Genomic DNA, 10,448 nt, shown 5'->3' with positions numbered 1-10,448 from the left:
TGGTTTTGGGATCAAGGTAATGCTGGCCTCATAAAATGAGTTTGGAAGTTTTCCTTCCATTTCTATTTTTTGGAACAGTTTCAGAAGGATAGGTATTAATTCTTCTTGAAATGTTTGGTAGAATTCCCCTGGGAAGCCATCTGGCCCTGGGCTTTTGTGTTTTGGGAGATTTTTGATGACTGCTTCAATTTCCTTAGTGGTTATAGGTCTGTGCAGGTTTTCTATTTCTTCCTGGTTCAGTTTTGGTAGTTGATACATCTCTAGGAATGCATCCATTACTTCCAGGTTATCTAGTTTGCTGGCATAGAGTTGCTCATAATATGTTCTTATAATTGTTTGTATTTCTTTGGTGTTGGTTGTGATTTCTCCTCTTTCATTCATGATTTTGTTGATTTGGGTCATTTCTCTTTTCTTTTTGATAAGTCTGGCCAGGGGCTTATCAATCTTGTTAATTCTTTCCAAGAACCAGCTCCTAGTTTCGTTGATCTGTTCTACTGTTCTTTTGGTTTCTATTTCATTGATTTCTGCTCTGATCTTTATTATTTCTCTTCTCCTGCTGGGTTTAGGCTTTATTTGCTGTTCTTTCTCCAGCTCCTTTAGGTGTAGGGTTAGGTTGTGTACTTGAGACCTTTCTTGTTTCTTGAGAAAGGCTTGTATTGCTATATACTTTCCTCTTAGGACTGCCTTTGCTGTATCCCAAAGATTTTGAATAGTTGTGTTTTCATTTTCATTGGTTTCCATGAATTTTTTTAATTCTTCTTTAATTTCCTGGTTGACCCATTCATTCTTCAGTAGGATGCTCTTTAGCCTCCATGTATTTGAGTTCTTTCCGACTTTCCTCTTGTGATTGAGTTCTAGTTTCAAAGCATTGTGGTCTGAAAATAGGCAGGGGATGATCCCAATCTTCTGGTACCGGTTGAGACTTGATTTATGACCTAGGATGTGATCTATTCTGGAGAATGTTCCATGGGCACTAGAGAAGAATGTGTATTCCGTTGCTTTGGGATGGAATGTTCTGAATATGTCTGTGGAGTCCATTTGGTCCAGTGTGTCATTTAAAGTCTTTATTTCCTTGTTGATCTTTTGCTTGGACGATCTGTCCATTTCAGTGAGGGGGGTGTTAAAGTCCCCCGCTATTATTGTATTGTTGTCAATGTGTTTCTTTGCTTTTGTTACTAATTGCCTTATATAATTGGCTGCTCCCATGTTAGGGGCATAGATATTTACAATTGTTAGATCTTCTTGTTGGATAGACCCTTTAAGTATGATATAGTGTCCTTCCTCATCTCTTATTACAGTCTTTGGTTTAAAATCTAATTTGTCTGATATAAGGATTGCCACCCCAGCTTTCTTTTGGTGTCCATTAGCATGGTAAATGGTTTTCCACCCCCTCACTTTCAATCTGGGGGTGTCTTTGGGTCTAAAATGAGTCTCTTGCAGACAGCATATCGATGGGTCTTGTTTTTTAATCCAATCTGATAGCCTGTGTCTTTTGATTGGGGCATTTAGCCCATTTACATTCAGGGTAACTATTGAAAGATAGGAATTTAGTGCCATTGTATTGCCTGTAAAGTGACTCTTACTGTCTATTGTTTGTGTTCCTTTCTGGTCTATGTTGCTTTTAGGCTCTCTCTTTGCTTAGAGGACCCCTTTCAATATTTGTTGTAGGGCTGGTTTCGTGTTTGCAAATTCCTTTAGTTTTTGTTTGTCCTGGAAGCTTTTTATCTCTCCTTCAATTTTCAATGACAGCCTAGCTGGATATAGTATTCTTGGCTGCATATTTTTCTCATTTAGTGCTCTGAATATGTCCTGCCAGTCCTTTCTGGCCTGCCAGGTCTCTGTGGATAAGTCTGTTGCCAATCTAATGTTTCTACCATTGTAGGTTACATATCTCTTCTCCTGAGCTGCTTTTAGGATTTTCTCTTTGTCTCTGAGACTCGTAAGTTTTACTATTAGATGTCGGGGTGTTGACCTATTTTTATTGATTTTGAGAGGGGTTCTCTGTGCTTCCTGGATTTTGATGCCTGTTTCCTTCCCCAAATTAGGGAAGTTCTCTGCTATAATTTGCTCCATTATACCTTCTGCCCCTCTCTCTCTTTCTTCTTCTTTTGGGATCCCAATTATTCTAATGTTGTTTCGTCTTATGGTATCGTTTATCTCTCGAATTCTGCCCTCGTGATCCAGTAGTTGTTTATCTCTCTTTTTCTCAGCTTCTTTATTTTCCATCATTTGGTCTTCTATCTCACTGATTCTTTCTTCTGCCTCATTTATCCTAGCAGTTAGCGCCCCCATATTTGATTGCACCTCATTGATAGCCTTTTTGATTTCTACTTGGTTAGATTTTAGTTCTTTTACTTCTCCAGAAAGGGTTTCTCTAATAACTTCCATGCTTCTTTCAAGCCCAGCTAGTATCTTTAAAGTGATGATTCTGAACTCTAGATCTGACATCGTACTAATGTCCGTATTGAGTAGGTCCCTGGCAGTCGGTACTACCTCTTGTTCTTTTTGTTGAGGTGATTTTTTCCGTCTTGTCATTTTGTGCAGAGGAGAATAGATTAATGAGAGAACAAAATGCTAGCAGGGTAACAACGTCCCCAGAAAATATACTCTAAACAAATCAGAAAAGACCTGAAGCAGTGGGAAAAGAAAGGGAAAGAGAGAAAAAAGAAAAAGAAAGAAAAAAAGATAAAAGAAAAAGAAAAAGATAAAAACAAACAAAAGCAGAACAAAACAAAACAAAACAAAAACAGAATGTGATCAAATATGATCAGGCTGGTTTATAGATCAGTGCCACACACTAGATTTTGGGTGTATTTTGGTCTGTTAAAAGAAAGTCCCTCCCAAAATTTTAAAGAAAGAAAAACTTATATATGTACAAAAATAAGGGTTGATATGATGAAGGGATGGAATATGACTGTAAAGATGGAAATTATAAAAATTTTTAAAAAAGGATTTGATAAGTTGTTTGAAAAAAGAAAGAAGAGGATAAAAAAAAAAAAAGAAAGAAAGAAAAAAGGGAGAGAATGTGATCAGGCAGGGGAGTAGAAAATAACCATACACTAGAGATTTAGAGTATATTTTGATCTGTTAGAAGAAACTATCTCAAGATTTTAAAGAGAGAACAACTTATATATATATGTGCCAAAAATACGGGTAACTACTATGAAGGGATAGAATATGACTTTAAAAATGAAAAATAAAAATGTTTTTTTTTAAAAAAAGGGATTGATAAGATGTTGGTTGAAAAAGGGAAAAAGAAAAATTCAAAAAAAAAAAAGAAAAAAAAGAAAAAAGAAAAAAAGACAGTTAAAAAAATTAATTAACTTTGAAAGACTAAAGAATCATGGTAAAAAAGCCATGAATTCTATGTGCAGTATTCCCCTAGCGCTGGAGTTCTGCTGTTCTCATTGATCGGTAAACTTGGTCTTGGCTGGCTGTTCTCGCTGATCTTCTGGGGGAGGGGCCTGTTGCCGTGGTTCCCAAATGGCTTTGCCGGAGGCAAAATTGCCCCGCCCTTGCCGGTCCGGGCTAAGTAATCTGCTCGGGTTTGCTCTCCGGAGGTTTTGTTCCCTGCAAGCTTTCCGTACAGCTTTGGAAGCGGAGAGTGAAAATGGCGGCCTCCCAGTCTCTGCCCCGGCGGAGCCGAGAACTCGGGGTCCCGCTCCTCAGTGCGCCCCCAGAGAAAAGCCGTCAGTCACTCCCGTCTCCCCGGTCTCCGGCCGCACTCCGCGCTCACCCGGCCTGTGACCGCGCCTTTCTATCTGGCACCCGACCCCGGGTGGAGTCTCCAAACCCAGCAGATCCCCGCGGTGCGCTCCTGCACCTCTCCTCCCGGGGGAAGAAGGTGAGTCTCCCCAGATCTGCCGCTTGTTGGGTCCCTGCTGGAGGAGCAGTGGCCCGACTGTGCCGCGGATCACGGTTTATAGCAACCCCGAGCTGAGAGCCCGCGCCTGGGCTCCGTCTCTGCAGCCGGCTTCCCTGCTCCGATACCTGGGAGCTCTGCCGCACTCAGGCACCCCCGGTCTTTCTGTGACCCCGAGGGTCCTGAGACCACACTGTCCCGCGAGGGTTCCACCCCCCACTTCGCCACCAGAGTGACGTCCCTCAGCGGAGCAGACTTCTAAAAGTTCCGACTTTGTGCTCCGCGGCTCTATCACTTGCCAGAAGCGGCTGACGGAGGCCCCTCCCCCGCCGTCTATCCTCCCGAATATCGCCTCGGATTCACTTCTCCGCACGTCCTACCTTCCAGAAAGTGGTCGCTTTTCTGTTCAGAGAGTTGTTGCTATTCTTTTCTTCGATCTCCTGTTGAGTTTGTAGGTGTTCAGAATGGTTTGATCCCTATCCAGCTGAATTCCTGAGAGGAGACGAAATCCAGGTCTCCTACTCCTCCGCCATCTTGCTCTGCCCCCCCTAGAGTAACATTTTAGACGGAAGAAGCAAACAAAACAAAACACTAGAGACATGATAAATGAACATGTTTATGGCTAAGAACAAATTTAGGTAGTCTAGTGATTTTTGAAAACATCATAAAAATTGAGAGCTAGAAAGTGTGTCTTTTTGTGGTGTCCGGGTGGCTCAGTCAGTTAAGCATCTGCCTTCGGCTCAGGTCGTGATCTCAGGGTCCTGGAATCGACCCCCACATCGGACTCCCTGCTCGGCCGGGAGCCTGCTTCTCCCTCTCTCACTCCCCCTGCTCGTGTTCCCTCTCTAGCTGTCTCTCTCTCTGTCAAATAAATAAATAAAATCTTAAAAAAAAAAAAAAGCAACCATGGCAAGTTTGTGTTCACATTATGGTATGGTGAGATGGATGATAGTGGTAGATTTAGGTGTAAGTACAAACATGTTATTGATACATGTAGCCACACTGCAACTTAAATTGACAAAAGTCATACAGACACTACACAGGATAATAAAATGAGACTATTAAGTAGAAATCTGAACAAAAATGGAGAATTCTACACTTAAATGCATAATTATTCTTGGTTTTTATATGTACTGCTTTCAAAACAGTTTGAGCAGTTAAGTGGCTTTATCAATAGAAGAGATCGGATCCTCAGAAATCACATCATTATTCAGTAAAAGTTTTTAAAGTAACAGGACAGAGATTTTACTTTATCCAGTTTTTAATTGATGTAATTATGACACTGATTAATTTCTTTTTATGTATTTGTGTATCAATCTCCAACTTTTGAGAATCTTAAAAGGTAATTACAATTTCATTTACAATAGCATCAAAAAGAATAAAACACTTAGGAATAAATTAACAAATGAAGTGCAAAACTTATATTCTGTAAACTACAAAATATTGTTGAAAGAAATTAAAGAAGATTTAAATAAATGGGAAAGCATCCTATGTTCATGAATCAAAAAATACCACATTCTTGAAATGGCAATACTCCCTGAACTGACCTATAGATTCAATGAAATTGCTATCAGACTCCTAGATAATTCCTTTTTGAAATTGAAAAGCTGACTCTAAAATTCACATGCATTTACAAGGGACCTAAATAGTCAAAATAATGCTGAAAGAGAAGAAGACTCACACTCTCTGATTCCAAGACTACTACAAAGCAATGATAATCAAGACAGTGTGGTAATAGTAGAAAAATAAACATATATCTCAATGAAAAGGAACTAAGAGTCAAGAAATAAGTCCATACATACATTTGTGATCAACTGATATTTCACAAGGGTGCCAAGACCTTTCAATAGGGAAAGAATTGTCTTTTCAACAAAGCATGTAGAGGCAACTGGATCACCCCTTGCAAAAAAATGAGGTTGAACCCCTACCCCTTTGCATACTCAAAAATTAAATCAAAATGGATCAAAGACCTAAATATGAAAGCTAAAATTATAAAACTTTCACAAGAAAACATTTGGCTAAATATTGATGACATTGACAAAGCATTCTTAGATACGACAGTAAAAGCATAAGTAACAAAAGAAAAATTGGACTTCATCAAAATTAAAAACTTTGTGCTTCATCACAAAGAATCCAGAGATTGAGACAACATTGCAGCTCGTATATATGATAAAGGATTTGCATCGATATATACAGAACTCTTAAAATTTAATAATAAAATACAAATAACCCTATGAAGAATGGGCAAAGGATCAGAATAGATATTTCACCAAGGAAATTATATAAATGGCCAATAAGTACATGAACAGATGCTCAACACCATTAGTTATTAGGGAAATGCAAATCAAACCACGGGAGATACCACTTCACACCCGCTAGGATGGCTAGCATAAAAAACTCAGAGATATGGGGCGCCTGGGTGGCTCAGATGGTTAAGCATCTGCCTTTGGCTCAGGTCATGATCTCCAGGTCCTGGGATCGAGCCCCATGTTGGGCTCCCCACTCAGTGGAGAGTCTGCTTCTCCCTCTCCCTCTCCTCCTGCTTATGTTCTCTCTCTCTCTGTGTCTCTCTGTCTCAAATGAATAAATAATAATCTTTAAAAAAAAAAAAAAAGAAAGTGTTGTTGAGGATGTGGACACAATGGGATTCTCATACACTTCTGGTGGGGATGTACAATGGGGCAGCAGCTGTGGAAAACAGTCTGGCAGTCCCTTAAATGATTATACACATAGTTACCATATAACCAGTCATTTTACTCCTAGGTATTTGCCCAAGAGAAATGAAAGCATATGTCCACACAAAACCTTGAATCTGAAAGTTTATAGCAGGATTATTCATAATAGTCAAAAGGTGAAAACAAACCAAATGCCCATGGATAAACAAAATATGGTATATACATACTGTGGATTTTTACTTGGCCATACTGAAGTACTGATACATGCTACAACGTGGATGAACCTTGAAAACATGCCAACTGAAAGAAGTCACAAAATACCACATATATAATCCAATTCATATGACAATCCAGACTAGGATATCTATAGGGACAGAAAGGAAATTAATGGTTGTTTAGGGCTGGAGGGGGGTGAGGTGGGAGCCTAAGATGGTGATGGTTAAAGGGTACGGGGTTTCTTCTTGAGGCGATGAAAACATTCTCAAATTGACTATGGTTATGTTTGCACATATCTGTGAATACACTAAAAACCATTGAATTTTACACTTTAAATGAGTGAACGGCATGATGGATTATATTTCAGTGAACTATTTAAAAAGATAATTATTCTTCAGATGACTAAGAATGACTAGAAAATTCATTATGATTGAATATAAAACATATTCACCTTTTTAAAAAGATAAAATATAAAACTATAATTATATTGACTTATTTTGCTTTAGAAAAATTTATTACCCATTTATCATCGGCAGATTGAAGGTTAGGCTATTTAAAGTCATTGAGCAACATCTTAAAAAACTTCATCTTCAAAATTGAAAGGGCTTACTTTTCTTTAATTTTGTAGTACAAATACGATGATTTCCACATCTCTTTCCTTCTCTACTTGAAGAGAACTTTGTTATGACAAACTCCTACATGAAACTCTTTAATGATTCTTAGTTGTGCCCAAGATAAAGACCAACTTCTGAACAACTGTTTCTCATCTTCAGAAATTGACATAGACATCTCTTGTTCTCTGTACATGAACTGGGTTAGGTGCCCCTCCTAGATGCTCCCCCAGGGACATCATGCTTATAGCACTGAATTATTATTTTCAGAAAATTTACCTTTTTTTAGTTCAGTGACTGTTTGTTTTATTATTTTATTCTCAGTCTGTATCATAATGCCTATCACAAAATGTGTGCTTAATCAATGCTTGTGAATGAAGGAATAATTGTTGCAAAAGGCAACTTATCAGGTGGCTGGATAAAAATATAAAGATGCTAATTGATCAATGTATCACCAATTAAATAAATTTATTCTAGGCATGACTTTAAAAAAGTGTGTCTTTTCGGGGTGTCCGGGTGGCTCAGTCGGTTAAGCGTCTGCCTTCAGCTCAGGTCATGATCCCAGGATCCTGGGATCGAGCCCCATGTCAGCCTCCCTGCTCAGTGGGGATTCTGCTTCACCCTCCCCCTCTGCCCCTCCCCACCTCTGTGTGTACGCTCTCTCTCAAATAAATAAAATGCTTAATAAAAATTTTTTTGGAAGTGTGTCTTTTCTGTATTTCCTATTACATTTCTACCTCAAAGAAAACTAAAATACATACTTCATTTAACAAAATAGTGTTTTTTCAATGGTTTGATGGATGACGAACAAAAAAAATCCAGTCTACAAACACTGACTACCAAGTGTATGGAGAACAATACCATTTCTGATCTCTTACAATGCAAAACCTAAGTGAAAGTTTCCAGTCTTGACTTGTGAGCTCCTCTAAAAAGTATAGTTCATCTTTTTATTCCTGCGTTTACCCCAGGGCCTGATTTCTAGTAGGGCATGGTGGGGGGTGGGAGGGAATGATAGAAAGTGAAAGCAAAATTAAAGATCTAGATCATCTGATGAATTCAGTTACAATTTCCAAGTTGGTGCTTTGTAAAGTGGTAACTCTGAATTGTATAGAAGAATTCCAATTGTTTCCATTGACTCAGCAATTTAGCTAATTGCCATATTTCCATCAGAGAATCAAAATATTGCGATGTTATCATAATAACTTGGCCAAAATTCTAGTCCCTATTTTTGTGGGTATTAGTGATAATTTTTTTTTTCTAATGCAAACCTCAGAAATGATTTTAATTAATGTGGGAATTTTATGCCACACTCTTTATCATTCATTTTTTTGTATGTGCACTAAATTGCTTTATTTATGGTTCATATATATTCACATGTAGTTATAATTTCATTATTCTAGTTTTATTGTTTACACCAATGAATTATATTACTTTTATACCCAAATTATTATTATCATTGTTGTTATTATTATCTTTTGAGTGTGCACTGTTAAAACCAAAAAGGACCATTTAAACAAATGATTGGTCATTTTTATGGTACCTACATACTAGCTTCAAATTTAGTGATTACTCTTCAGAAAGTGGAAAGATCATAGTTCAGCAATCCTAGGCTTTTTTCAAATAGCAATTGGATTTCAGGAAGAAGTGTGCATTTGAAATTTTTTTTGCATTTCTGGTTTTCAGTCCCCAAATAGCAGTTTTTCTTATTCTTTATTGCTTCTCCACCAGATTCAGGAAGTTGGGAGAAACATAATGGAATTGAAATAATATATTTTTCTCTCTTTCTTTTTTTAAGCTTCTGAAGATCCTGCTATAATGTCTGGATAGCTAAGTCAGTGTTATCTCCTAAAAATTATCTTCTTTCTTGTCACCCAGTTTCAGTAATACCTGTATGTTTGCCTGTCAACAGTCCTCCTCATTCTCTCTCTATATATGAGATTCCATTCCTCAAGATGAATTTCTTCTGTAAATCTTTATATATGCTAATGGATTTGGAAAAAAAGATAGGAAAAATAATATAGTTAAATATAAAACAATTGCACAAAGCTTTTAGAAAAAAAACAAAAACAAGAGAGAGTTTTCATGATCTAGGCCTAGATAAAGAATTCTTAGAATTGCTATAAATCATAAAGTTGAAAAACTGGACTTAATCAAAATTTTTAAATTTTGCTCTGCAAAAAGACCCTTATTAAGAGGACAAAAAGATGGGAGAAAATATTTGCAAAACACATATCTGACAAAAGACTCGTGTCTAGAATTAAAAAAAACCTCTCAAAACACAAGATTAAAAAAAAACACATATAATAATCTAATTAGAAAATGTGCAAAAGACATGAACAGAAATTTCACCAAGATATCACACAGATGGCAAATAAGCAGAAGAAAAGTTGTTCAACATCATTAGCCTTCAGGGAAATGCAAATTAAAACCTCAATGAGATATCATTACACAGTGATCAGAATGAATAGAATAAAAATTGGTGACCACACCAAACACTAGCAAAAATTCAGAGAAATTGACTCACTCATACATTGCTGGTGAGTATATAAAGTGGTACAGCCACCCTGGGATACAGGTTGGCTGGGTTTTTTTTTTTTTTTTTTTTATCAAACTAAGCATGCAACTACCATACCACCCAGGAATTACAGTCTTGGTCACAGAAAAACCTGTACATGAATGTTCATTGCAGCTTTATTTGTAGTAGTCAAAGACTGGAAAAAAACCAAAATATCCTTCAATGGGTGAAGTGTTGAATTATGCAAATTCATATTATGGAATAAGATTCTGCAATAAGGAATGAACAAACTGTTGATAGAAGGCACAACTTGGATGAATCTTCAGAGAATTATATTGAGTGAAAAACACTAATCCCCAAAGGTTACATACTGTATGATTTTACTTATATAGCAATCTTATAGTGATGTAATTATAAAAATGGAGGACAAACTAATGGTTTTCAAGGGTTTGCGATTGGGAGGTGTTGTGAGATGGATGTGGTTTAAAAGGGGGCAATATCAGGGATACTTGTGGCAATAGAAATGTTCTGTATCTTGACTATGTTTGAAGATACACAAGCATATACAT

The sequence above is a fragment of the Phoca vitulina genome, unplaced genomic scaffold, assembly GCF_004348235.1.
Source record: "Phoca vitulina isolate PV1807 unplaced genomic scaffold, GSC_HSeal_1.0 scaffold5, whole genome shotgun sequence".
NCBI lineage: Eukaryota > Metazoa > Chordata > Mammalia > Carnivora > Phocidae > Phoca > Phoca vitulina.
Note: the sequence above shows the minus strand (reverse complement) of the source record.